Source organism: Chiloscyllium plagiosum, chromosome 20, assembly GCF_004010195.1.
Source record: "Chiloscyllium plagiosum isolate BGI_BamShark_2017 chromosome 20, ASM401019v2, whole genome shotgun sequence".
Lineage (NCBI taxonomy): Eukaryota > Metazoa > Chordata > Chondrichthyes > Orectolobiformes > Hemiscylliidae > Chiloscyllium > Chiloscyllium plagiosum.
Window position 1 is genome coordinate 23808542 of NC_057729.1, and position 24934 is coordinate 23833475.

General features: G+C 39.2%; 1 protein-coding gene across 1 annotated transcript in view; it reads left to right on the forward strand.

The window, feature by feature from the left end:
- The window catches only part of LOC122560076 (cadherin-4-like), a 668379-nt gene that overhangs the window by 156536 nt on the left and 486909 nt on the right, over positions 1-24934 (forward strand). The window lies entirely within an intron of this gene.

Consider the following 24934-nt stretch of genomic DNA (forward strand, 5'->3'; position numbering starts at 1 on the left):
GGGCCTTCGTAAATTTTTTTTGAAGCATGGGAGCATGCTACTAAAAGACAGGTGTAACTGGAACCCATGCAAGTTCCCATAGCAACATCTTTGATCTGAGGAAGCAGACAGAGTTTAATAAAAGTTGTTCTGTCCTAAGAGTTTCAGTTTAATAGTGGAGGTTGTTATGAAATGAGAACCAGCAGGGTACCACTGAAAGACCTGGTTACCCTAATGACTATATTGTTGGCAAATTGAGATGTGGAGGAATTTAGTACAACATTTGCAATATTTTTCCTTTTCTGTTCTTGCTTCTATTGTGTAGGCTTCAATCATTTTTCCATGGCGGGCAACAATTTTACATTGTTGTTTAACTCCTTCATTCTTAATTCACTGCAGAATCTTTTAATTAGGATTATCAACAAGGTTAAATAATCTCTTTGACAACATCTCTACAAGTTGGTCTTGACTTCCTTGCAGCTCAACAATAAATGTTAAACTTACAGTGGCATGTTTAATTCAAATAATCTTTTGAAAAGAAATGAGGAAACTCAAAGCTTGCTGAAGAACTGGCAATGTTATCTCATGCCTATCTTATCTTATAGCTAGTCTGGAGACAGCCGTGACTCTGTAGTAGATCCACTCTTGAGGCTTGACTACATAATCTAGGGTAACACTTATGGCATGGTAATTAAGGAGCACAATGTTGTCATAGTTTGCATCTTTGAAATAAGAGATTAAACCAAGTCCTACTGCCCCCTTAGTTGGATATAAAACACATAATGACCTATTATATAAAGGATATTATTGAGCTGGAGAGGGTAGACTGGTATGTTGCTGGGAATGGAGTATTTGATTTATGAGGAGAGGTGGAATAAGCAGGGACTCCAGTGGAAAAAGAAGTGTAGAAGGTTGTCGGGTGACCATTGTAGAAGTTTATAGTATTTTTATAGCATGTAGGGTATAGATAAGGTGAATATTAGGTGTCTTTTCTCTCAGGTGAGGGATTTCGAGACTTCGGAGCATATTTTTAAGGTGAGAGGAGAAAGGCATGAGGGGCAAGCTTTTTACATAGAGGCTGGTTTTTGTGTGAAATGAACGTCCAGAGGAAGTGGTGGATGCAGCGTTAAAAGACATTTGGATAAGTACATGAATAAGAAATGTTTGGAAGAGCGTGGGCGGGTGGGACTAGTTTTGTTTGGGATTATAGTCAGCATGTACTGGTTGTACTGAAGTGTCTGTTTTAGAGTTGCGTGACTTTATATAAAAGAGTATTGGTCAAAGAAAAGCAGGAGAATCCAAACTGGTATCCTTGCCAATTTTTATCCCTTAACCAACATCATTAAAATAGATTATCTGCCCATTGCTGCTTATGGGACATTTCTGATTCCAACTTGGCTGCTCATTTCCAAAATTACTGCAGTGAGTACAACTTCAAAGGTTCGCTGTAAAGCACTTTGGGACATACTGCAGTTTTGAAATCAAAGTCTCTTTTTCTTGCACCATGTCCTTCATTGCAACTAGTTAATTTTGTGTTTACATCTACTACAACATGACACCCTTTTCCTTTTTGTTACAGTGCCAGTCATTATACCAGAGATTTATATTTTCAGAAAGTCTGTTCATTTGAGTTCAAACATTTACATGCAATTTAAAATTAATTTGACAAAATTACCTGTTTCAAAATAACCTTGATGGCCTTCAGTTTTTTCCATTAACTTTTGACGTCTTTAAATATTTAATTGTTGAGACTACATTTCTAAGAAGTCTCAATAATAAACCAGCTCTCAAGTGTTGAGTTTAGGAGTTGAAGCATGAGTAAGAGAAAATACATTACAGTATTCAGATTTAATGCATAAAAGCTTTTATCACACTCCATCCATGCCACATCAAATGGACTTTCTTTTTTAGTAATAATCTATTGAAGTTACGTTAAAATTGGAGTTCACATTGAAGGCCAGGATTTCACAGTCCGTGCTGAAGCAACAGTGCTTGCTGTTGTGCTCAAAGCTGTCCACAAAGATCTAGTGAATCTGTGTGGCATGGATTTTGCCTTTCCTGAATTCAGCAGCAGTGATGTTATCAAGCTAGGTACGCAGCCAATTACATTGAAGTAATATCTCAAACAGCAAATCAGGAAGTAAATTGCACTGATTTTCTTTTTCACTTTTAATTGTATTTTCTAACAAGTGAAATACGTGCTTGTAACATACAAATCCAATGAAGGTAGAAACTTAAGTGTCTTAAACAATAGTTTCTAAATTACTTTTTTCCAAGCTTTGAACTATTTAATAATAATTAGGGACTTACTACATCATTCAAAATCGTTTGCACCTTGTTCAACAGCATACAACTTCAAAGCTTTTCATAGCAAGCTTGAATGTAACAGGACAAGTCTTTATCTGTGATTTCTGGTTGATTGTAGTCAGTGGAGGTGATGATTGCAGGGAGTTCAATTCTGCACTCTCTAGAGATGTATAGAATTAATGATAAACCTGGGTTCTGCATTTGTCTATAAAGGTAGGACTGCTGATACTGTCAGTTTCAAAGGAATTAAGTCAGGGAATGTTGAAAGTTTCAATACAATTTCTACCACAAGATCCCTGTTAATGTGCTTTAGCTGCCTCCTCTGGGATTAAGATCCCTATGTTCAAATTCCTGCTGGTCAATCCTGCCAGCAGAACTAATGCCTGCTGACGATATTGTACCTATTAGAGCCCCAGAAAATCATGGTACCCCAGAATAAAGGTGAGTGTAAGGTTTTGTTGAAGAATTGGAAGCAAGGGAAGGTTGGATGGCCCTGACCCTTTCTGGGTGTCTATTCACTTGATTAGAGCACAGAGGTCTGACTATGAGGGACAAGTCCCCTCACCAGGAGGCTGATGGTAAACCCAAAAGGATTTTCTGGGTGGCCTTTTGAGGACACTGATAAGCTCGTGTGGCTCCTGTTATTCCATTGGAGCACCACTAAATAATGGTATCCTCCGGGATAATAAATATAAATTGTCTCATTAACAATTCATTGCCCTACTGCTGGTAGCCAGGAATCCTGTCAGTTGCTCCCAGAATCAATGTGGGGTGTTGAATTTCCACTGTCACAAAGCCGACACAGGGCACTCCTGTGATTAAATAGGCTGTGCTGTCATCATCCCCTTCGTATCAAGTTGCATTAAATTGAGTCCAACGCATCAGGTTGATTGACATTTGGCATAAATCTTTAAACAACTGTTTGCATCTGAGCTCAATATCCTTGATGATGATATTTAACAAACAATGCTGCTTCTTTTCTCACTCTCCAATAGTCCGAATCTACAATGCAACCCAAAGGGCTCTGCATATGGCCAAAAGAATGCACACAGTTAAATGGAATGTTTGGTGTAGAATTGCTAAAACAACTCATGTAACAACACTTTGATGCAATAAACCAAAGATGAGTAAGAACATTAGGAAGAAGAGAGTGATTAATGAGAGGGAGAAAAATTGCTCACCTCCCTGCTGAGAATCTGAAACTCTTTAGTATTACATTTCATTTTGCATGATTTGCGTCTGGAGGTCCATGTTCAATGAAGTGTAGATATTAAGTAGAGTTTTGTCTTTTCTAATAATATACCAATACATACATGCTGTCCATGTAATGTGGAAGATGCTGTGTTTATTCACAAAGCTGGGAAACAAACATCAGTTCTTTTCTTAAAACCATTTCCCCTGCTGTAATTTATATACGTAAGCATTATAGGTAGCAGCTGTGAAGGAAGAGGTGCATTTTATATGGTGAATACTGTGTAGTGTTTTGACTAACTTGGTTTGGGGGTGGGGGGTGGGGCGGTGTGGAGGTGGGAGGCGAGTGCAGCTTTCAAATATTTAGAGTAGCCATCATTATTCAAGTGGTATTTATGTTTAGTGAATATTCTCATGCTTTAAAATGGCATAATCTCAGAAGTTTCTAAAATTCCGTTCTGAACGATAAACTAATTGGTCTCTGGTGGTTTCTCGTGAACTATTTGCAGTTCTCAAACTGCAACCCAAATGCAACTCATCATTGCACATCTGCAGTGATGCCAGTATTTAACAAAAAAGAGCATGTCTTTGGAGAAGGGAAGGTTATCAGGTGGGTTATTTAGCTGTGTCACAAAGAAGGTGAGCTAATGCAATGGTGACGTCACTAGATAAAAATCCAAGAATGAGAGTTAAAACCAAAAAGTCATGGTGAGGTTTAAATTGAATTGTTTTTTAAAATAAATCAATCTATGAGCACAGAAAACTGTTGAATTATCATAAAAGCTAATGTACCCTTGAATGAGTTTTGAAAATTGGAAACGATTGTTAGTGCAAGGATTTGTGAAAATTTGGTCATTGTAGAGCTAGCCTTGGTTATATAAAGTGATCGGTGTGCAAACTTTTGAAGATCTGTTCCACATTACATGGTTTCTTTAGGTTTACTTGACAATATTTCCATCAAACAACTTGAGTTTATAAATAGTAAGTACACTCCGTTGCTATGAAGAAAATGTGTGTGAATAGATATAATACTTTTGGCCTTACTACATGGTGAGCATCTACTACTAAAAACCATTCCATGTAACTAAAACATATTACTCTTGCAACCAAGAGGCCAATGCCTCCAGTCTCTGTGTCAACATTAAATTTCAAGAAGCCTATGATAGGAGACCAATAGTCCTAATAAAAGTGTAGCAATCTGATTGATTGAAATTAGCATGCTCTTTGCTCTGTCATATATAATCACCACTTTACCAGCTTTTACATCCTTCTATTTTGGAATTACAAAATTGGGAGGAAGAACTTTGGCAAAATATTGACTAATGATTAAAACTTCTGGATACTGTCAGAACAGAGCTGTATGCCACTTCAGTCATCCTTTGAGGTAGAAACAGGTTTTCTGATGTACAAGTTTCGAGTTCACTATTAAGCCAATAATGAAAATTGTAGAGGTTTCAAGGTTTTGAAATGAGCAAATTGCAAAATATCAAGCAAAACATGATATAATTTGGAAGCCAAGTCACTGGTCAGCATATTGCTAAACTATCTTTGGTTGGTTCCAGAGTTGAGACTTAAGAATGAATCAGTAAAACAGTCCTTCAACCAGTGATTAGAATGTGACATGGTCAGAATGAAATAATTTGGAAAATAAAGAAGAAAGTTAAGGAATGAAGGTAAAGAAACATGTCAATGTACCAATTATCCTATGATATGTCATGAGAATTTAAAATTTTGATTTTGAACCGGAATATTATATTTAGTCCAGTATAAGTCTCTTTATTTAAGAAAGGCTGTAAATGTTTTGGAAGCAGTTATTGGAATGTTCAGTAGACTAATAACCAGAACTGATGACAAGCTGAGTGATATATTTTAATGTCAAGACTGCATTTGACTAAGGGTGACATGAATGAGCTCTAACAAAATTAGAGTCAATTGGAATTGTGGCGAGTGCAGAGCTATCCTCACTGGTTGGAGTCCCACCTGGCATAAAGGAAAAATAGTTTTGGTTGTTGGAGATCAATCATCTTATCTCTGCTAGACTTCTGCAAGAAGTGCTCTAGGCCCAACCATTTTCAATTACTCATGAATGACCTTCCCTCCATCAAACGGACAGAAGTCGGGATATCCACTGATGACTGCACAATGTTCAGGACCATGTGCAAATCCTCAGATACTGAAGCAGGCCATGGTCCATCTGTGACAATACCTAGACAATATCCAGATTGGATTGACAAGTGGAAGGTAACATTGCCGCCACACAAGCGTCAGTAATGGCCATCTCCAACAAAAGAAAATCCAGCCATTGTCTGTTGACATTCAATGGCGTTGCCATCACTGAATTTCTCACCGTCAACTTGGAGTTACTGTTGAGCAGAAACTGAACTAGACCAACCAGACAGATGCTACGGCTACAATAGCAGGTAAGAGGCTAGGAATCTTACATGAAGAACTTTTCTTCTTGATCCTCAAATCCTGTCCACAATCTACAGGCGACAAATCTGGAGTGTGTTGGAATACACTCCATTTACCTGAATGAGTGCAGCTCTAACAACTGTCAAGTAAGTAACCTGACAGTATCCAGCACAAAGCAACTTGTTTGATCATCATCACATCCACAAACATTCAGTTCCTCCATCATCATTGTTGAATAGAAACAGAGGCTTCTATTTACAATTCTAGATTGGAATGGTGCTAGAAAAGCACAGCAGTTCAGGCAGCACCTGAGGAGCAGGAAAATCAATGTTTCAGGCAAAAGCCCTTCATCAGGAATAGAGGCAGAGTGCCTGCAGGGTAGAGAGATAAGTGAGAGGAGGGTGGGGGTGGGGAGAAAGTAGCATAGAGTACAATAGGTGAATGGGGGTGGGAATGGAGGTGATAGGTCAGAGAGGAGGGTGGAGTGGATAGGTAGAAAGAAAGATAGGCAGGTAGGACAAGTCATGGGGACAGTGCTGAGCTAGAAGTTTGGAGCTGGGGTGAGGTGGGGGAAGGGGAAACGAGGAAACTGGTGAAGTCCACATTGATGCTCTGGGGTTGAAGTATTCTGAGGCAGAAGATGAGGCGTTCTTCCTCCAGGCATCGGGTGGTGAGGGAGCAGCAGTGAAGGAGGCCCAGGACCTCCATGTCCTCGGCTGAGTGGAAGGGAGAGTTGAAATGTAGGGCCACAGGGTGGTGTGGTTGATTGGTGTAGGTGTCCCAAAGCGCTTTGCTAGGAGGCGTCCAGTCTCCCCAATGTAGAGGAGACCACATCAGGAGCAATGGATACAATAAATGATATTGGTGGATGTGCAGGTAAAACTTTGATGGATGTGGAAGGCTCCTTTGGGGCCTTGGATGGAGGTGAGGGAGGAGGTGTGGGCACAGGCTTTGCAATTCCTGCGGTGGTAGGGGAAGGTGCCAGGACGGGAGGATGGGTTGTTGTGGGACGTGGACCTGACCAGGTAGTCATGGAGGGAATGGTCTTTGCGGAAGGTGGAAAGGGGTGGGTAGGGAAGTATATCCCTGGTGGTCGGGACCATTTGGAGGTGTCGTCAGATGATTTGGTTTATGCGAAGGTTGGTAGGGTGGAAGGTGAGCACCAGGGGGTTGCACTGCAGAAATTCACAAGGCTCTTTCAACAGCACCTTCCAAACCCACAGCTACTACCATCCAGAAGGACAAGGGCAACAATACATGGGGTATCCACAATCACAAGTTACCTTCTGAGTCTCTGGGTCAAAGTCCTAGGACTCCCCTTAACAGCATTGTGGGTTTCCTTGCACCAAATGAACTGCAGCAGTTCAAGAAGTTATCTTTGCACTACCTTCTCGACAGCCTTGAGAGATCGGCAATAAGTGCTGGTCGAGCCAGCTAGTGCCATGCCCAATGAAGAAGTTTATTTGGAAAATTGTTTTATGAGAAAAGATTGGCTGGACTTGTATCAGCTGAAGTGTAAGAGGTGGCTTCATCAAAACTTTCAAATGTTGAAAGGGTGCTGCCTCTTGGGGAAGCATCTATTACTAAGGGTCACTGTATTAAAATCAGAGGTCACTCATTTAAGACAGAAAAGAAAAATGTTTTCTCTTGGGTGTTTGGCACTGTCTTCCTTTTTAAGAGACACTAAGTAGAGAATTTCAATATTATCATGACATACGTAGATTCTTGATGAGCACTGTAGTGAAAGGCTAAAGGTAGGCAGAAATGTAGAAGAATTACATCAGTTTTGTTGATTTTGAATGGTGGAGCAGGCTCAAGGAGCTGAATTACCTATTCCTGCTCCTAATTTATATGTTCACATTTCACTTTGATCATGTCATTCAATTCTATTTGTCACCTTGTTCCTTGCAGTCAATCACAGAGGGAAAAAAATGCAGGAATGCCCGCACTATCGTTTTCTTCAAAGAGAAAACTAGTCTTTGTCTTCCAAGTGCTAGGAAACTTCCCACAGCTTTGCTTACAGTCAATGGGAGACTGCTTTCTCACTCAAGAGAGGGAGATAGAAGGATGCATATTTCAATTGAGAGAGAAAGATTTTGCTTAGAACATGCATTCTGAGAATGAGATATTGATTCCTGGAAAATAAAGTGTGAATTAACTTATGTGAAAGTGAGGACTGCAGATGCTGGAGATTAGAGTTGAGAGTGTGGTGCTAGAAAAGCATAGCAGGTCAGGCAGCATCCAAGGAGCAGGAAAACCATCATTTTGGGCAAAAGGAAATGTGAATTAACTTAGTTCATCAAATGTTAATCAGACAAAACAATTAAAATCCTGGGTACACTTTTCTGTTGATGCATGGTCTATACAGTTCATCTATGTGGTGAAGAACTGACAATAAAATGTAAGTACATGTACTTTTGGCTGACAGGCTGCATTCCTGCTATAGAATATTTAATGCGGGTCATTGCCATTCCAGACCTCCCTCACCTGGCTGCAGACTACTAGCTTGTCATGGATTTGTCACAGAGGACCTGGTTGCCATTTTGCCAGGATTCCATGGCCAGAGATAAAATTTACCATATAATTTATTCTTATTACTTCTGCATATATAAATAATTACATATCAGTTACATAAATCTTTACTTGTAATATGCACAACTCTTCTTTGCATTTATTAGAATGTGAGCTTTTATGGAGAATATCAGGAAATGCATAAAATTAAAGACACCATTCATTCTATAAGCTTCTATAGCTGTATCTTTAGGAAAGCTAGCTAATTGCAAATGGTGTTCCTAAAAGATTCTGATTAAATCTATATGTTTAGATCAGGATTGCTCTTCTAAACATGGTGTTTCTTACAGTTTATGTGAATGCTTGAGCTCGAAGATAAATAAACACAAGAAAAAATCAGCTGAAGTAACAATTTAGAAAAGATTACAAAATATCAAGACTGCTCTGAATATTTTCTGCTGTTCTTTTCAATTTGCACATTTTCTTGTCTGTATCCGTGTTTACTATTTTCACCAAATATACCAAAATAGGAGCAAACATGTAAAGCATTTACGTAACTTTTAAAGTTAACTCAAAATGTTGGAGTCCGTGTTTCATCTCAGTTTTGATGTTTCATACATTCTCTTCCAATCTTAACTGCTTATAATAATGAAAGTCCTTGGGGATTTTCGTCTGCAGTCACAGCCATGCATATGCAAAAGGGACTGTTGCTTTTAAATAGCAAGTGTTGTCGCGGTCTATTAATGGCCAGTCTAGCTGCTAATCAATTGTGAGTTGTCACAATGCTTCCTGGGAGCTGTAACATGCAACCTGTTGTGTCTCTTCAGCTAAGAGTGATGGCTCCAGGAACGCTCATTAACTCTAGGCAAAGGCTTCTCATTATAGGGATAGCCCTATGATGGAAAGCATTATTAAAAACATTTCTAACACAAGATGTTGTTGTGCATTAAATGTAATCATTTTTGTCAACTTTATAATTTTGATTTCTATTAATCCTAAATTTTATTTCCAGTAGCAAGTACTTATCTTCGTGAAGAAGCCATGCCCATGGCTAAAAAGATTGCTAGAAATGTTGGTTATATTTTTTCCATTCATGATTGTTGCTAATTAATGATCAATAACTTGTTCTTTTAATTTTTTTTAAATTTCTGCTTTGACAATTAATGCATTGCCTACTTGTTAAATTGTGCTGTATTGCAGTTTTATGATATCATCTGAGGAAATATGCCCTTGGTGAGGAGGGTTAAAATTGTTCTGTAATTTTGTTAAGCCATTTACTATGTTAACTCATAATAATGTTTAAAGTCATTGCAATGCAAGTTTTGAGCAAAACTATATGCTAAATTGCACCTTATTAATCTTGTTTTCACAACACCACAATCTGGTTGTAAGGTTTGGAATGATTGAAGCATTTCGCATTTTTTTGCACTTTAATGTAACCATATGGTATTTTTGATACTCTGCATTACAGTCTTAAAACACAGATGGATAGAAGTTCAAACAACAATCATACTGTTTGGAGACACCAACTAAACATATCTAAGATGTACCTAAAGACAATGCAAGTTTTGGTTTTTAATGAGTATTTTCAATAAAAATGGTCATTATAGGGTCATGTTCTGTGAATGAAGTCAATCAATAAGATTAGGTTAGGTTAGATTCCCTACAGTGTGGAAACACGCCCTTTGGCCCAACAAGTCCACACCGACCCTCCGAAGAGAACCCACCCGAATTACTTGGCACAGATCTGTTCATTTGATGACCTTTTAAGACAATATTTCAGAATTGTTTATTTTTGAGGATTGGAAAATATTCTTTTTCAGTGCACTATTTGAATAGGTGAAAACTCCACTCTACTGATTTTTTTAAAACTAAAATCAATTGTGTAGCAATTAGAATACAATAACAGTAGAAATGTAGTGCCAGATAAATCATATTAAGCCACAATGAGTGAAGAAAAAACATCGGTTCACTCCCTTGTAAGGAATTTGTTATTAATATCTATGCAATCTTTCATGTCAGACCATGTAAAAACATATGCACATACTTTTGACAGATTGAAGAACAGTGAAAAATGATATCTGAAGCCTGCAAAAATATAGTGAATGTACTTCTTTTGAGTAAATGTGGTCTGACTATACTGTCTATTCTTATTATCAAAGGATGCTTCTGAAGGACAATTCAGTATGTTGGAGCCTAAACATCTGGCTCAACTGGGCCCTGCTTGCAATCCTCAACAATATGAACCCTAATCCCATCTGTGATACTGTGGGAAAGAATCGAAGCTATGGTCTCCAATTGATGTAATGCACTTGATTTAATTAGCCTGAACAATACCCCTCCAGACCGTGATTTCTGTTCTCTGATGGTGGTCTGTCTGTAATGACACTCCCTCAGGTCCAAATTGTACAGGCATCTGAAGCTTTGTGATATCCAAAGCCTATTGGCAGAAAGCAAAGCACTAATTACACCTCAAGTGTCTTGTTGTAATTTACATCTTGAATATGAGGAATTGCAGGCACTAATTTAAAGGTAATGTCTTGTAATTTTATTAATAACACTAGATTGTATACACAAATAAAAAAACTGGGCATAAGATTAAAGTTCAGAAATTAGCTTCCTTATTTGTTGATGTTGAAACTCAGAACAGAACTGATTCATGAAACGATGTAGCTAAATCGATCCACCAATCATGGGTCAGTGACTACTATTATTCAAACAGAGGCTGAATACTCTGGGAGTGAGTAAATGTTGTGTTATGTCTAATTTGTTTGACTCATTATCTTTGAATATGAATTTAGGTATTTCTATTGAGCATAACCTTGTCTAGTTTATCCTGTTGGAAACCTTACGCTACAGTTTTGGTGCTGGCATTGGGAAATATTGTAGGTAGTGGAGCTGCAGTTTACCTTTCTAGGTAATCTATTTTTCAAAAATCTGTACCTTTCAAACTGGAAAAACTTTAAGTTTTCTCCTTTTGTCGTGAACGTCATTGGTTGGGATGATAAATGATGTGCAAAGATAGACTTTGATATTACAGTAACTTCTGTCCGAATGTGCTATTTCTGCTAGGGATGCGATAGTAGATCATTCGGGGTTTTTTGTGTTGCATGAAGGTCTCTCTTTACTACTTTGTCCTGAACTAACAGTAATTGTGTACAAAGGAATAAATTGAGTAAAAGGGACCATAAGGGTTAGGAAGAATAAACGATCTTTTGTCGATATAGCCTTCAGATACTCAGCAAAATAGGGGTGGGAATACATAACATAAACATGATTGTAATTTTGAAATAATTATGCTGCATATTTGCATCAGAAAGTGAGGGCTACAAGAGGGATAAATGAGCGGCTTCAGTCCTTGGGGGGGAAAAAAAGGTCCAAGTATTTTCAATTAAGGGAAAAAAAGCACTTTATGAAAACATGGATCAACTAATAATACATATCTGATGTAGAAATTAATAGCAAAATTATAAAAATATCTGTAAGGGTCATGTCTGTGTTTTTGTTTAAAGCTGTAAACTGAAATGATTGGTTTTGCAACAGTTCTCAATGTTTGAATGTTTTGAAAGCAAGTAAGTTGACATCCATGCTGGTCAGGCAGCATCCAAGGAACAGGAGAATTGACGTTTCGGGCATAAGCCCTTCTTCAGGAAGGGCTTCTTGAAGAAGGGCTTATGCCCGAAACGTCGATTCTCCTGTTCCTTGGATGCTGCCTGACCTGCTGCGCTTTTCCAGCAACACATTTTCAGCTCTGATCTCCAGCATCTGCAGTCCTCACTTTCTCCTCCAAGTTGACATCCATGGCAGGCATTGTGAACTGTTTGAACAAGCAGTAATTGGATTTCAAATTGTAGGCTACTAGACCTTAGGGTGTGTACTGATGTTGCTCCTGTTGGCAACAAGCCGATGACTTGTCCAAGACCTTGCCAGCAGCTAAGTGATTGATTGGCTCTCGGTTGGGCTGAGCAGCTTGGAGCTGGAAACACGTTACAGAGAGAGGAGGAGGGGAAAATCAATGTGCAGATCCTCTTTCAGCACAGAAGCTGCCTGTTCTCTGCAGTCAAAGATTTGGGTTAAATCTGAAGAAAACCAGTTACCTTTCCTGCAGCAGTTGCAATTGGTCACTTTTTAAAGAGATAAATCAAAGACATTGTCCAAGTGAATGTGTTTCTCTGTACTACTTACAAACAGCTTACAAAATGGAAGAAAGACATCGGAACAAAAGTTCTGGATAGTCAAAGGAGGATCATCTCCACATCAATCCAGGAAGCAAAGACTTGAGTTTTTCTAGCTCTGCCAATAATCTCTTTCCCTATTTGTTTGTCCATGTATGTAGAGGAGAGTTGAAAAGGGTTTAGTGCTTCATTAGAAGTATGTGCCAATGGTTTATATCTGTTTACCTCTCACTATAATCTAATTACTTGAACTATAATAAATAATAATTCTTGTTCAATACAGATACTTGGTTCATGTTTTCCTACCAACCTCAGTCTGAAAATTAGGTAAATTGAATACAGTGTGTAGTTTTCAAAAAAAAATCTTTCATATTTGATACAATTCTGAGAATAGTGTGATTTGAGTTATAGATTACTTCCCCCAGTGATTCATAACATATCCTTCAAGCAATGATTAAAACTTTCAAATGTATTTTGTTTTGTGTCTCATGTTTCAATTTGACTCTATTCTTCAGCACAATCTTTATAGATTTGAAATGTTCTGTGGATTTCAAGACACTTTGGAAAGGAAATCATTTCATAATACTTTTAGAGTTGGTGGGTGGAATCCAGCTTTATTGAGACTGTGTGGAGGTGGGCCAGAAGGTGAGAGCTACTTGCACTCCAGGGCAGATTTGGCTTTGGTGTAGTGAGGTTCTTAGCTCACTGCATATTACATGTGGCTAAAATGCCAAATCTTATTGGCAGGTGGACAAGAGTTTCTGGATGCCACTCAAGGCATGCAAACAGCACTTTGGTTTTTGTAATGCAGGTGCATCCCTGAACCTCTTCAGCAAAAGTCAGGATCATGTTACAGTAACACCTCCCTAGAAGTTCTCCTCAAGGCTCTCCAGGAGAAAAGCAAACCAGTGTTGACATTTACCTTGGTGATAATCCATTTACAGTAGGCTTGGCACTACTGACACAGCACTGACACAGGCAGCTTGTGAAAGAAATGGCCTCTGACTCAGAATTGTTGGAGAACAAGCCATTGAAGAATCCAGAACAAATAATAAGCCTCTGGACTTGGCTTTTATTGAGTTAATGGAGATGTATTGACAAGGAAAGGAACATCTGGCAGAGGAGCCAGAGACCATGCCCAGACTGACATGAAAGGCACAGGAGTCTGCCCAATTCTGTCTTATCTTGTGGCTCAAGTATCCAAATACACAGCTGTCTCCATGGACCAGGAAGTGGCTGCCGTGGAGAGTCAGGTCCAACAGAACAATCAGATGTGAACCATTGACGCATTCATCCACTGGCTCGGAGAAAGGGAGCTGAAGTTGTAACTGAGTTGCCATTGCATATTGAGAGCAAGTAGAAATGACAGCTAGGCACCCAGGAGTTGTTATCTCAGGACACACTACAGGTGATTATCTTCATGACCTCTCCCTCCTGCAGAGACTCTAGCATTTTTTTCATGTCAGGCTGAGGATGTGATACCTATATTCGCCAGTAGGCAAGAGACCCACCAAAGACTGAAGCCTTCTAGGTCTTGGACTATCAGCGAATGCCTGGTACAATCATTTCAGGAAAGGTGACAAAGCAATTGGTAATATTCCTTGAACTCTCATTTACTGCAGTCTTTTGGGAGGAACATTATCTCTACAAAGCTGGAACTTAAACTATATGTTTGGGCTTTGGGAGTGAATTAGTATGGTTTAGCCCATCTATGTTACAGTGACAGGTGAATGTCCCTTGCAAACAAAAGTTTGAGTGATTATAATTACAGCCTCATTTAGTCATGAATATCTCCTTTCTACAGCTCTGGCCAGGAAACTGATAGGAGGTTATTGGTGCAATGAGAACATAGCAACCAAACAAAGTAGCTTTAAAAACTAAGCATTTCCTTGAGGGCAAGAACAACTCTTGACTCTCACAGTTCTGACTGTGCACCTGCTTTAATACAAAGTAAATTATTCTCAAATCTCACGATTATCTATTTATTTCCATTCTGCTGCCTCGTCTCACTACTGCCCTGACTTTCATGTCGTCCTAATCAATGCTGTCTCCTTCGGCATCTCTCTCAGATTTCCCCCTCTTCCTCATCTGAAGAGACAAGTGACTGATCCATATCCTTCTCTTCTCGGTTCACACTTCTTCATTGAGCTGGGCACGATGAGCAATCACTATTCTGCAGATCCTATCCAGTGAATACTAAAGTGCTGTTCCTGATCAGTCCAGCCTATGGAAGCACATCCTCAGAAGATCAATAGTCTGCTCAAAGGCAGCTCTGATAGACACCTTGGCATCATTGATGCAGTGCTAAGCATCAGTCTGAAGTTGTGTGTTGGGGTCACTGACCATGTCTTCTGGGACTATTAGCCATCTCTGGAGATACTGTGGGAAGAAACCGTGAGTTATATAGAATAAGTGTTGTGACAGATGCCTGGATAATGGGTTCACATGATCAGGAATTCTTTTCATTGTGGTCACAAACAATCTGGGCCTTGAGGGAGTGAAATCCCTTGCTGTTTAGGACCTTGGCTGCATGATGCCAGGGGACTCTGATCAGCACGTGTGAAGTCAATGACCCAGCAATAGATGAAAATCTCATAGCTCAGGCAATGTGGCTCTCTGCATTCACAGTGAATTAGATTACTTATATTTCTTGCTTGTAAAGGGCATTAGTAAACTCTCAAGTGCATTTGTGAGCTGCCAATAGGGAGCTGAGCTTCGGAAGGAGCAGGTGGCAGCAAGTTCAATGTCACTGTGACCTTCAGGAAATAGCACTTCCTTCCAAGCCAAGTAACTGTATATCTGCCTGCAGGAAGTGGCAGATGTAGGGACTGCTGCCCTGGTCATGCAATAATGCCTCCATCACTACTGTTTACTCATCTGCAGGTATATGGAGTGCCTTCTGTTCACCCTTTCTTGGTCAGCTGGTAAACAACACTGAAGTACTGATTTCTCTTCACTCAGCTGCTTGGTCACTCACGACTGAAGCCTGGTGAACCTTGGTCTTTTAGTTATAAGATTCCAATGTTCACCCCTCTTCGCCTCATTTTGCTCTTTCTTGACCTTAATAAAGCTAATGCAGCTTCTGGATTAAGTTGGTCAAATATATAGCATAGCAGTACTGATCTGTGAAGAAATATTGGAAATGAAATGTATGTTTTTATCAGTTTAGATTGTAACATTATAAGACTACCCTTTAAGACTTCAACAAACTATTCACCTCTTGGGTGAAAGCTCGTCCCATAGCCTCTGACAACATGGTGAAATGTATCCTCCTGATGTATCATATGCAAAATATTTGCAGCCTTGAACTCAACATTCCACTCCATGCAAGAAGCAATAAACATAATTTGACTCACAGTATTTCACTATTCTGGTGCTGCAGCTCTACTGCCTGCATAACACTTTCAGCCCCATGTATTTCAAACATAAGGACTTGGGCCTGTTATTGCTCCTGCATGGTTAAATATGGATTAGACCTCCACAATATCATCATTGTTGATTTTTCTTGGGTGCCCTTATCAAAGTTTAATGAATAATGTTCTGGACCAGGTCAGACCCCCTCAAAACATTTCAAGAAAGTAGCTCAGACCTTAACTTTGCTAGTTGTTTTAAGCAGATGTACAGTGGATATTCCAGGAGTGGTGCAGGTGCTCAAGCAACTTAGTTTTAAGCAAAACAGAATTTATTTACAAGATCACTGAATGAAATGCAGACAAAAGAGAACAGAATACAGAATAATTTAACCTATCCAAAAACCCAACAGATTAACCCAATTTAATGATGCTATTCCAAATGCTTGTAACAATTCCCATAAATACCCCTTAGTACAAAAGGTAAAATCAAACACAGGCTGTCACAGGAGAGAGAGAGAGAGAGGTGGAAGCATGGAGCACCCTCTTCCATGTTGCTGTTTCTTAGATCAGCAGCCTCAAAACTGCCTGCCTGCTTTCAGTAAACAGCCAGACTGCCAAAAACCAAACCAAACCAGAGGAAAGCTGAGCTGGGAGAACTGGTTGCTACCCTTTCATTATACAAGTGTTTAGTATTTTATTTTTAAATTGAAAGTCCTTTGTCTGAGGAAGTATCTGTTAGCGATAATCAAATTGGCTCTAAAACCCATCCAAATCAGACCCCTCAGAATCGCTGCTTTTATGACCTCTTTGAAAAGAAAACCAAGGTCAACCTAATCTTGTTAAATAATGGGACATGGTTGCAATGACAGTGATTGCAATGGTAAGAGCTTACTTGCCTTATTCTAGAGTGAGTGCTTCCTTGCAGGACAGTGACCTTAACTGAGAGCCTGTGCAATAGAACTTTTCAGCTTCCATTTTAATTCCTTCAGTTGGGTGTGTTTGTGCCGTGCAGAAATAGATGCAAGCACATCTCTGGACCCTTTGCACTGTGCTCTCTTCCTTGAAAACTGATTTAGAAAAAGTTAGTGATTGTAAGCTTCTCCTTTTGAGTCATTCTTCCTCTAATGATATAGCCCAGAAATCACTTTCCCTCCATAACTGCAGATAACCGTTTCCTTTCCTCTGCCATTCCTCCCCCACCATCCTCTTTCAATCTTACCCTATAACGATTGGCCCTTTCCCTTGCTCTTTCAATGTTCTTGCTCTTTCTCCAGATTCTACTCACTTCTAGATTCCCATGGCCAGCATTAACCTTACACCACCCCTTATTCCAGTCATCTGCTCTTTCTTCCAAGTGCACTTAACTACCCCAGTGTGTTCCCCACCATAAATATGCAGTTGCCACACTTCCTCCTTGCCTCCATCACTGGCCACTGTCCCTTTTGGATCCTCAGTCCTGCTTAAAAAAGTTCTGTGAATGTATTTTAAAACTTTGCCCAACTATTGGGAAATTAATTTGCCTCCTATCAAACTAAGTTCCCCTGCCCACCCTTTGGAAAGCTTCAGGTGGGTCTGAAAGGTTCTGCCCAGTAGAATACAATTTATATTCAGTTACTTGTAAAAATGTTAATGGCTTGAGCCTTTGCATATCCTCCCCTCTCTGTAAAATTGCCTCTGCACTGAGACATGAACTAAAGCAATGCATTTTAAGTGCCTTAATCAATTGGCAATTTGTATGCAATGTGCCATCATGTATATTTACCAGTGGAAAACTGTTGTGATGCAGTGGGAATGTCTCTCCCTCTGAGCCAGGAGATCGCGGTTAAGAGACACCTGTTCCAAACGTGTGTAATGATATCTCTGACAATTGATTGAAAATTTCTGTATGTTTATCGGTGGTGTGATGTAACACAATATCTTGTATTTACTCGTGACTATAAAATATTGTATACTCAGGTTACATCATTGCTAATACAGGAAATAAGGATCTCTCAAAATATTACAGCTATCAGAGTTTGAACGCTTTGTGGTTCAATATTAGTTGAAAAATCAATTATTTGAAGTAAAATACGTGGACAAATAAAATTCATTCTTTTAACTTCTGCACTCTGATTCTGTCCTGCATTTAAATCTCCCCAGATCTATGCTGCAGCTTGTCTATGATATAAGCTTATCTTTCCTTCAAAAAATCTGACCCTGCTTAAACAATTTACTGACTCTTGCCTGTCAAATGAAGAATAAAGTCATTGATAGGACCTTTCCCTTGCTGGAGGTGACAAAAAGGAAAAATATTTGGGCAAGTTGACCCTGGGGAGAGACTTGGCCATTCTCACCGTATCTCCAAATAAGTTTTGGGTGAGAATATTCATTCATGAGTTTCTGAAACCACTAACTAAGACCCTTAAGTAGTCAATTAATGGTCACTTAACAACCTCACCTCAATGCCTCCTGGTTAACTGCCTTCCTGCCAGGGAAGAAAAGTTTTTGCCCTGCATAGCTAGGGTGATGTGAGCCAGTTTAGAAGGGTTGCCAAAATCTGGAGGCAGTCAGAGGCACAGATCGAGGCAATGGGTAGGTCCTCTGAAAGCTCAGTTCTGACCCTTTTGATCTTACCCTTGCCACACAGACACACAGCACATACAACACACACACACACACACACACACACACACTCTGAGAAGGAAGGAAAAATAAAGATCTCCTCGCTGTCTGATTGCCAGAGGAGTAGGACTGGGTCTGACAATTGTTAAGACCCTGAAGCTGCCAGCTTCTGATTAGCCAGGAGCTTCTAATGAGTCAGGACACCACCATTGAGATCTGCAATTGGCTGAGAGGCTTGCTGAAGCTCACCAGTCAGCTGAGTGTGTGATTGGTCAATTTTTTTTGGTGAAGAGGTTGATGAGTTAGTAAGTCCTAACATGTCCACCTCCCCACTCAGTCTCAAAAATGGAAAATTGCAGCCATAGATGGTGACAACACAAAGAGGCCATTCAGTGTGTAAAGTCTGTGGCAGGACTTTGGTCAAGCACTATTGCTTGGCACACTTTCCACCCCCCCCCCCCCCCCCCCATCTTTTCTCTATAGTGCTACTTTTTTTTCATTCAGTTTCTTATCCAATGCTCTTTTGTAATCACCAACTTGAATCTGTTTCCACCACATTCTCTGGGGTTGCATTTCAGACACTAAATACTTACTGCTGAATATTTCTTATGTTGCATTTAGTTACTTTGCTAATCATACTAAGTCTGTGCCCTTTGGATCTTGACTATTCTGTCAATGGGAACAGTTTCTATCTAATTTGTCTATGATCCCTTATGATTTGAGGTTTTCTATCAAATATCCTCTCCAGCTTCTCCCTGCGTGAAGGATGACCAAATCTGCTGTAATCTACTGATGTAGCTCAATCCCTTTATCACAATATAGATAGAGTGCAGAATGAGACCATTCAACCCATCACTTATGTACCAACTCTCTGAACATTTGGATTTTGTGCCAATCTCCTTCCTTTTCCCTCTAACCTTGCCCAATGGTTCTCTTTAAATCATCATCAAATGCCCTCTTGAATGCTTCCAGATAAATGTGCCACCACCATCACACTTCCTGGCAGTGCATTTCATACCCTGTGTGAAAATGTGTTTTTGTTTTCATCTTGTTTTTTTTTTTGCAAAATACTTTCAAGCATGTCTTTTGGTTTTACAGAACAGAACAGTCTCTTTTTTTTTGTCTGTCCAGATTCCTCTTCATTTCAAAAATTTGAATCAAATCCCTTCTTCTCTCCTAGGAAAACAGTCACAACATCTGTGATCTATCTTCATGAGTGCTTTGTCTCATCCCTGGAGCCATTCTTGTAAACTTCTGCACTTTTTCCAGTGCATCCATTTCCTTTCTATAGTGTGGTGCTTATAGCTGGGTACAATAACTGAGGTTTAACCAGTCTCCCAGCTAAACTCATTCAAATTTCCTTCTCTACTACTCTATGCCACTCTTAATGAAGTGTAGAATTATGTATTCTCATCATGAGGCCTATGGTGATGCATGCACATCCCTGTAAGCATTCCAGTACATCATTTTTGCTCCTTCTCTGCAGTCTTATTAATATTTATATATACTCTAAAAATTTAAATTGTGAAATTGTGTTTAATGTGCATCTGGGGTATCCATTTTTTTATGAATTTCCATTCCACTTTATCATTGTGCTCTCACTATGACATTACCTCATGTTACTTAGCGCTTATCCTATTAATTCTTGTAGTTAATCGACCTGCTGTCTCATCTGGTAAATGCAGTACATAGTGTATCACTAAGGTATGAAGGCTAGGAAGGTTCCACATCCACCAAGTGGATTGAGATGATGTGGCTCACCAGGAGGAGCAGTGAAAATTCACCAATTGAATGTCTCTACCTAGGCCTTTGTTTACTCCTGTTGGATGTAGGTGTTTGCATATGCCAATTGAAGTCGCGTGGTGACATTTTGCAGACACATAAACTAATTTCTTGGCAGAAGTGCCAAAGTGCAGCTGCCAGTATGAATATGTTCCTTTGGGTGAGGATTTGAGAGTAGAAATCCATTTAACTAAATTCACAGGACCATACTGCCTTCGAATGGATCTTATTACAACACTTAGTCACAAGGCTAAGAAAAGCTTTCTGCCCTGTCGTTCGGTACAACCACTGTAAATTAATTTGACTGCTGCATAGAATTCTTTGCCAATTTGAATTTAACAGGCAGGTGACCAAACTCTGATATTAGGAAGTATTTGACATTTTTGTCTTGTTATTTCAGGCTTCTTCCTAGCTTCATAAATCAATGATGCAATGAGATCTATTTTGGGGCATGACAGGCCTGTGAATTATTCATTGCTAGCAAGAGAATTTTCAAGATTCTAACTCCTCTTCTGGAGAATGTCATGGTATATTAAAATTCCCTCCTTATTACTGCTGTCATTATGTGAAGAATATAAAATGGTCTTGTGCTGTAAACTCAACAGTCAAAACTGTACTCTGGAATGCAGTTTCTGCTGCTATGTTGAAATGGAACTCTTGATGTTCAGGCAATATTGGAGAACCATTTTTGAAGCATTCTAAAAATAAATAGGCCTAACCAGTGGAGGAAGACACATTAAACATCATCATCTATCTATCAGTTGTTGATCTGGTAGAAAAAATTAGATCAACACTATCCATTATTTAATTTTTGTAACTGTGATTAGCTGACAGTGTTCCATCTAATATGTTGTGTGATGTGCAACAGTTTGTGTAATTATGCAGTTCCTTTCAAAATTTTTTGTGCAACTGTTCCTTCAAGGATACGTTGCTGACGTCTGCAATAGAGTCAGAAGTCTAACTGATGTGAGAGTTACTGACTCATGACAATCTGCCAGACTACAATAAGTATTGAAAACCTGCAGATAAAGAACTGCAGATGCTGCAAATCAGAAACAAAAACAGGAGTTGTTGGAAATGCTCAGCAGGTCTGGCAGCATCTGTGTACAGCACGTCATTTTTCACTTGGGGGACCCTGCAACCTTCTGAACTCCATGTCAATTTCAATAACTTAAGGGCTTGAGTTGTCCCATGTCCTTACTCCAACCTACACATACCCAGCCTTGATTTCACAGTCTGCTGTTACACGCAACCTATTGTTAACCATTGATATTTCCCAATAACAGCTATTCATCCTCCCAGCCAAATCATTATCCACTCCTTTGTCTGTCCAACTGTACTTCTCTCTCTTTGGGCTCCATCCCCACCTATTGTTTACTCCTTACCCCATTCCCCCCATCCCACCTTCTGCATATAAACCAACGTTTTCCCAGCTACCATCAGTTCTGAGGAAACATCACTAGACCCGAAATGATAACTGATTTCTCTTCACCTGAGCTTTTCCAGCAATTTCTGTATTTGGTTTTTGAATAAATTCTGAAATCCTGTTAAAATATTGAAATAAATCAATTTTGCATGATCAACATGGGAGCGTCCTGGAAATTTTAATTTTTAATCATTCACAAAGTTCCCATAGTGTTTAGGGATATATGGGTTTGATACATTAGCCAGGATAAATTATGGGAATGGGTCTTGGGTGGGTTACTCTTTGGAGGGTCAGTGTGGACTTGTTGGGAAGGACCTGTTTCCATACTGTAGGGTTTCTATGGAAATTCTATGAAATCCCAGGCAACATCCTGGTGAACCTCCTCTGGGCGGCACAGTGGCTCAGTGGTTAGTACTACAGCCTCACAGGGACCCGGGTTCGATTCCATGTGCAGGCCAGGTGAATTGGCCATGCTAAATTGCCCATAATGTTTGGTGCATTAGTCAGAGGGAAATGGGTCTGGGTGGGTTACTCTTCAGAGGGTTAGTGTTGACTTGTTGGCCCGAAGGGCCTGTTTCCACACTGTAGGCTATCTAGCTAATGTAATCAAAAGTTATCAAAGGTGTGATGTTGTACAGATCATGTTGAATGTGCAAGCCTTCTACATTTGTCCCCTCAACATAGCAAGAAGAATTTGCCAAACATTTTCACTAATTCATCTCCTTCCCGGCACCTTAGTATTCCATTAAGCATGGTTGAATCAAGAACAGATCAAAAGCCTCTTATCTCATGGGTTGTAATATGGCCTGGAATTACAACAAGTAATGTATTGGTTTTGCACAGCTTCACTATTTATCAAAATTATCGAAGTGGGCTTAATATCATAAACTTATTGGTAATATCAACCACTTTCCCTTCAATGCTTTGGCAGCATATGTTTTCTGCCGTGGTGTAGAAACTGGAAGTTACCATTGATTTTTCTCTGCAGCAGTTCAACTCGTATATATCTAACCTTGCCGTTGACATACATTCTTCTCCAAACTCTTAAAAATTAATTTCAATGTGACTTTAAATGGGCTTGTAATGCCAGTAATCATATATGCTTACATCTTAGTGTTGGAACAATGACATGTGATCTCTGTTCCAGTTATCAGATTTCATAATCCTTTTTAAATTTGGATTTATTTACTAAATATACTATAAAGAATGTTTTTAATATTTCAGGAGATCAATTTTAAATCTGCCTTTGTTTCCTAAATCAAGGATCAATTTATTTTAAGATGCTCAAAAAGAAATCCGGTCCGAGTTTAGGCTCAGATTAATGGAGAAGACATTATTTGTGGTCTTTTCATGAATGGAAATTCCCAGCATTCAACTAAGGTTGCAGATTCCACTTATTTCAGAAAGTGTGCTTACTTTTTTTTTGTAAATACAGAAACACCTCCACTTCAAGATTGGATTGACTTTGAAATTGAAGTGATCAACACAGCTCGCCATGGTGAAATGTAAATAGTCATTAGGCAAATTACTGACAAGTGCATTGATACTATCTTTTTCCCTTAGTGTCACTAATGAATTAGAGACAGTTTTTTGTGTGTTTAATCATGGTCAATAAGAATTGAATTAACACCTGGTCATCATAGTAATTTAAGATACTAATTGATCATTTATGTATGTTTATCAATTTAACTTTTTTGTTGTGGTTTCCATCCATGCATAACCTGCTGCAGAGAAAAAGATTTAAAAAACAGTGTTTTTCTTCCTACACAAATTGAATAGGTGGCATTGATGGAATTTAAATAGATGGTGAAGGATGTAACTGGACCGAATCTTGTTTCACTGAACTCTTATTTAACAATACTCATTTTGCAAAATTTGCACCTTCAGCAATCAAATTGAATCCCATTTAATTCCTACCAACTGAATACAATTAAGTTCCATCTGAGGTACAATTAGCAGTTGACATTTGAGAAGTGAGAAATGGACTTTTAAATTGTTTTCTAACACTCCTGTTAGAGATCCAAGTTAAAAATCACAACACCAGGTTATAGCCCAACAGGTGTATTTGGAAGCACTAGCTTTCAGAGCACTGCTCCTTCAACAGGTGGTTGTGGAGTATAAGGTCATAAGACACAGAATTTATAGCAAAAGTTTTATGTCTTATGATCTTATACTCCATAACCACCTGATAAAAGAGCAGAGCTCCAAAAGCTAGTGCTTCCAAATAAACCTGTTGGATTATAACCTGGTGTTGTGATGTTTAACTTTGTACACCCCAATCCAACACCAGCATCTCCAAATCCTGACAATGTTGGAGATCCCATTGAGGATACTTCTGCCTCATCATGTGGCTGTAAATTATTACTAAAAGCTGTACAATAGTTGAACAGAAATAAAACTTTGAACATTGTTGCTTTCTATGAACTGACGGCCTGAAGACTTTCTGTATCATGGTTTTGCTGATTGATTATTTGGGAATTATTTGGAAAATACTGTAGCAGTATCTATTATTGCTCAGTATATTTTGATCATGGTTATTGCTCAAAGTACTGATGGGTTTTTTTCTGAACACCACCTTACATTTTGACTTTTTTTATTCTTCGACTAATTTAATGTTGCTCTGCCCACTCCAATCTGGGTTCCAGTCATTTTCTGGGATATGGTTCCATGGGCACTATTTGTCCTTGGGTATTGAGAGTGTTGCCAGGCTTTTGTCTCACAATTGGAGATGGAAACAAAGGCTGATTTTGCAATTAATCAATTTCTACATGCCACCACTTCCACTTGGGAGGTTGACTAACACGTGAGCAGGCACACTGGTCAATTTGTTTCTCTCCGGTTCCTCAATGAGGTCTGGATGTAGTTGTAGTGCCAAGGTAAACTAGGAGAAAGTGAGGACTGCAGATGCTGGAGACCAGAGTTGAAAAATGTGGTGCTGGAAAAACACAGCAGACCAGGCAGCATCCGAGAAGCAGGAGAATCGATGTTTCGGGCATAAGCCCTTCTTCAGGAAGGGCTTATGCCTGAAACGTCATTTCTTCTGCTCCTCGGATGCTGCCTGGCCTGCTGTGTTTTTCTAGCACCATATTTTTCAACTCTAGTGCCAAGGTAAGATCATCTAACAAAAGGGCCTTCTTGTTTCCAGTTCATCTCTGACATATAAACACAGTCATTTATTTTGGGGATGCAATATCTTA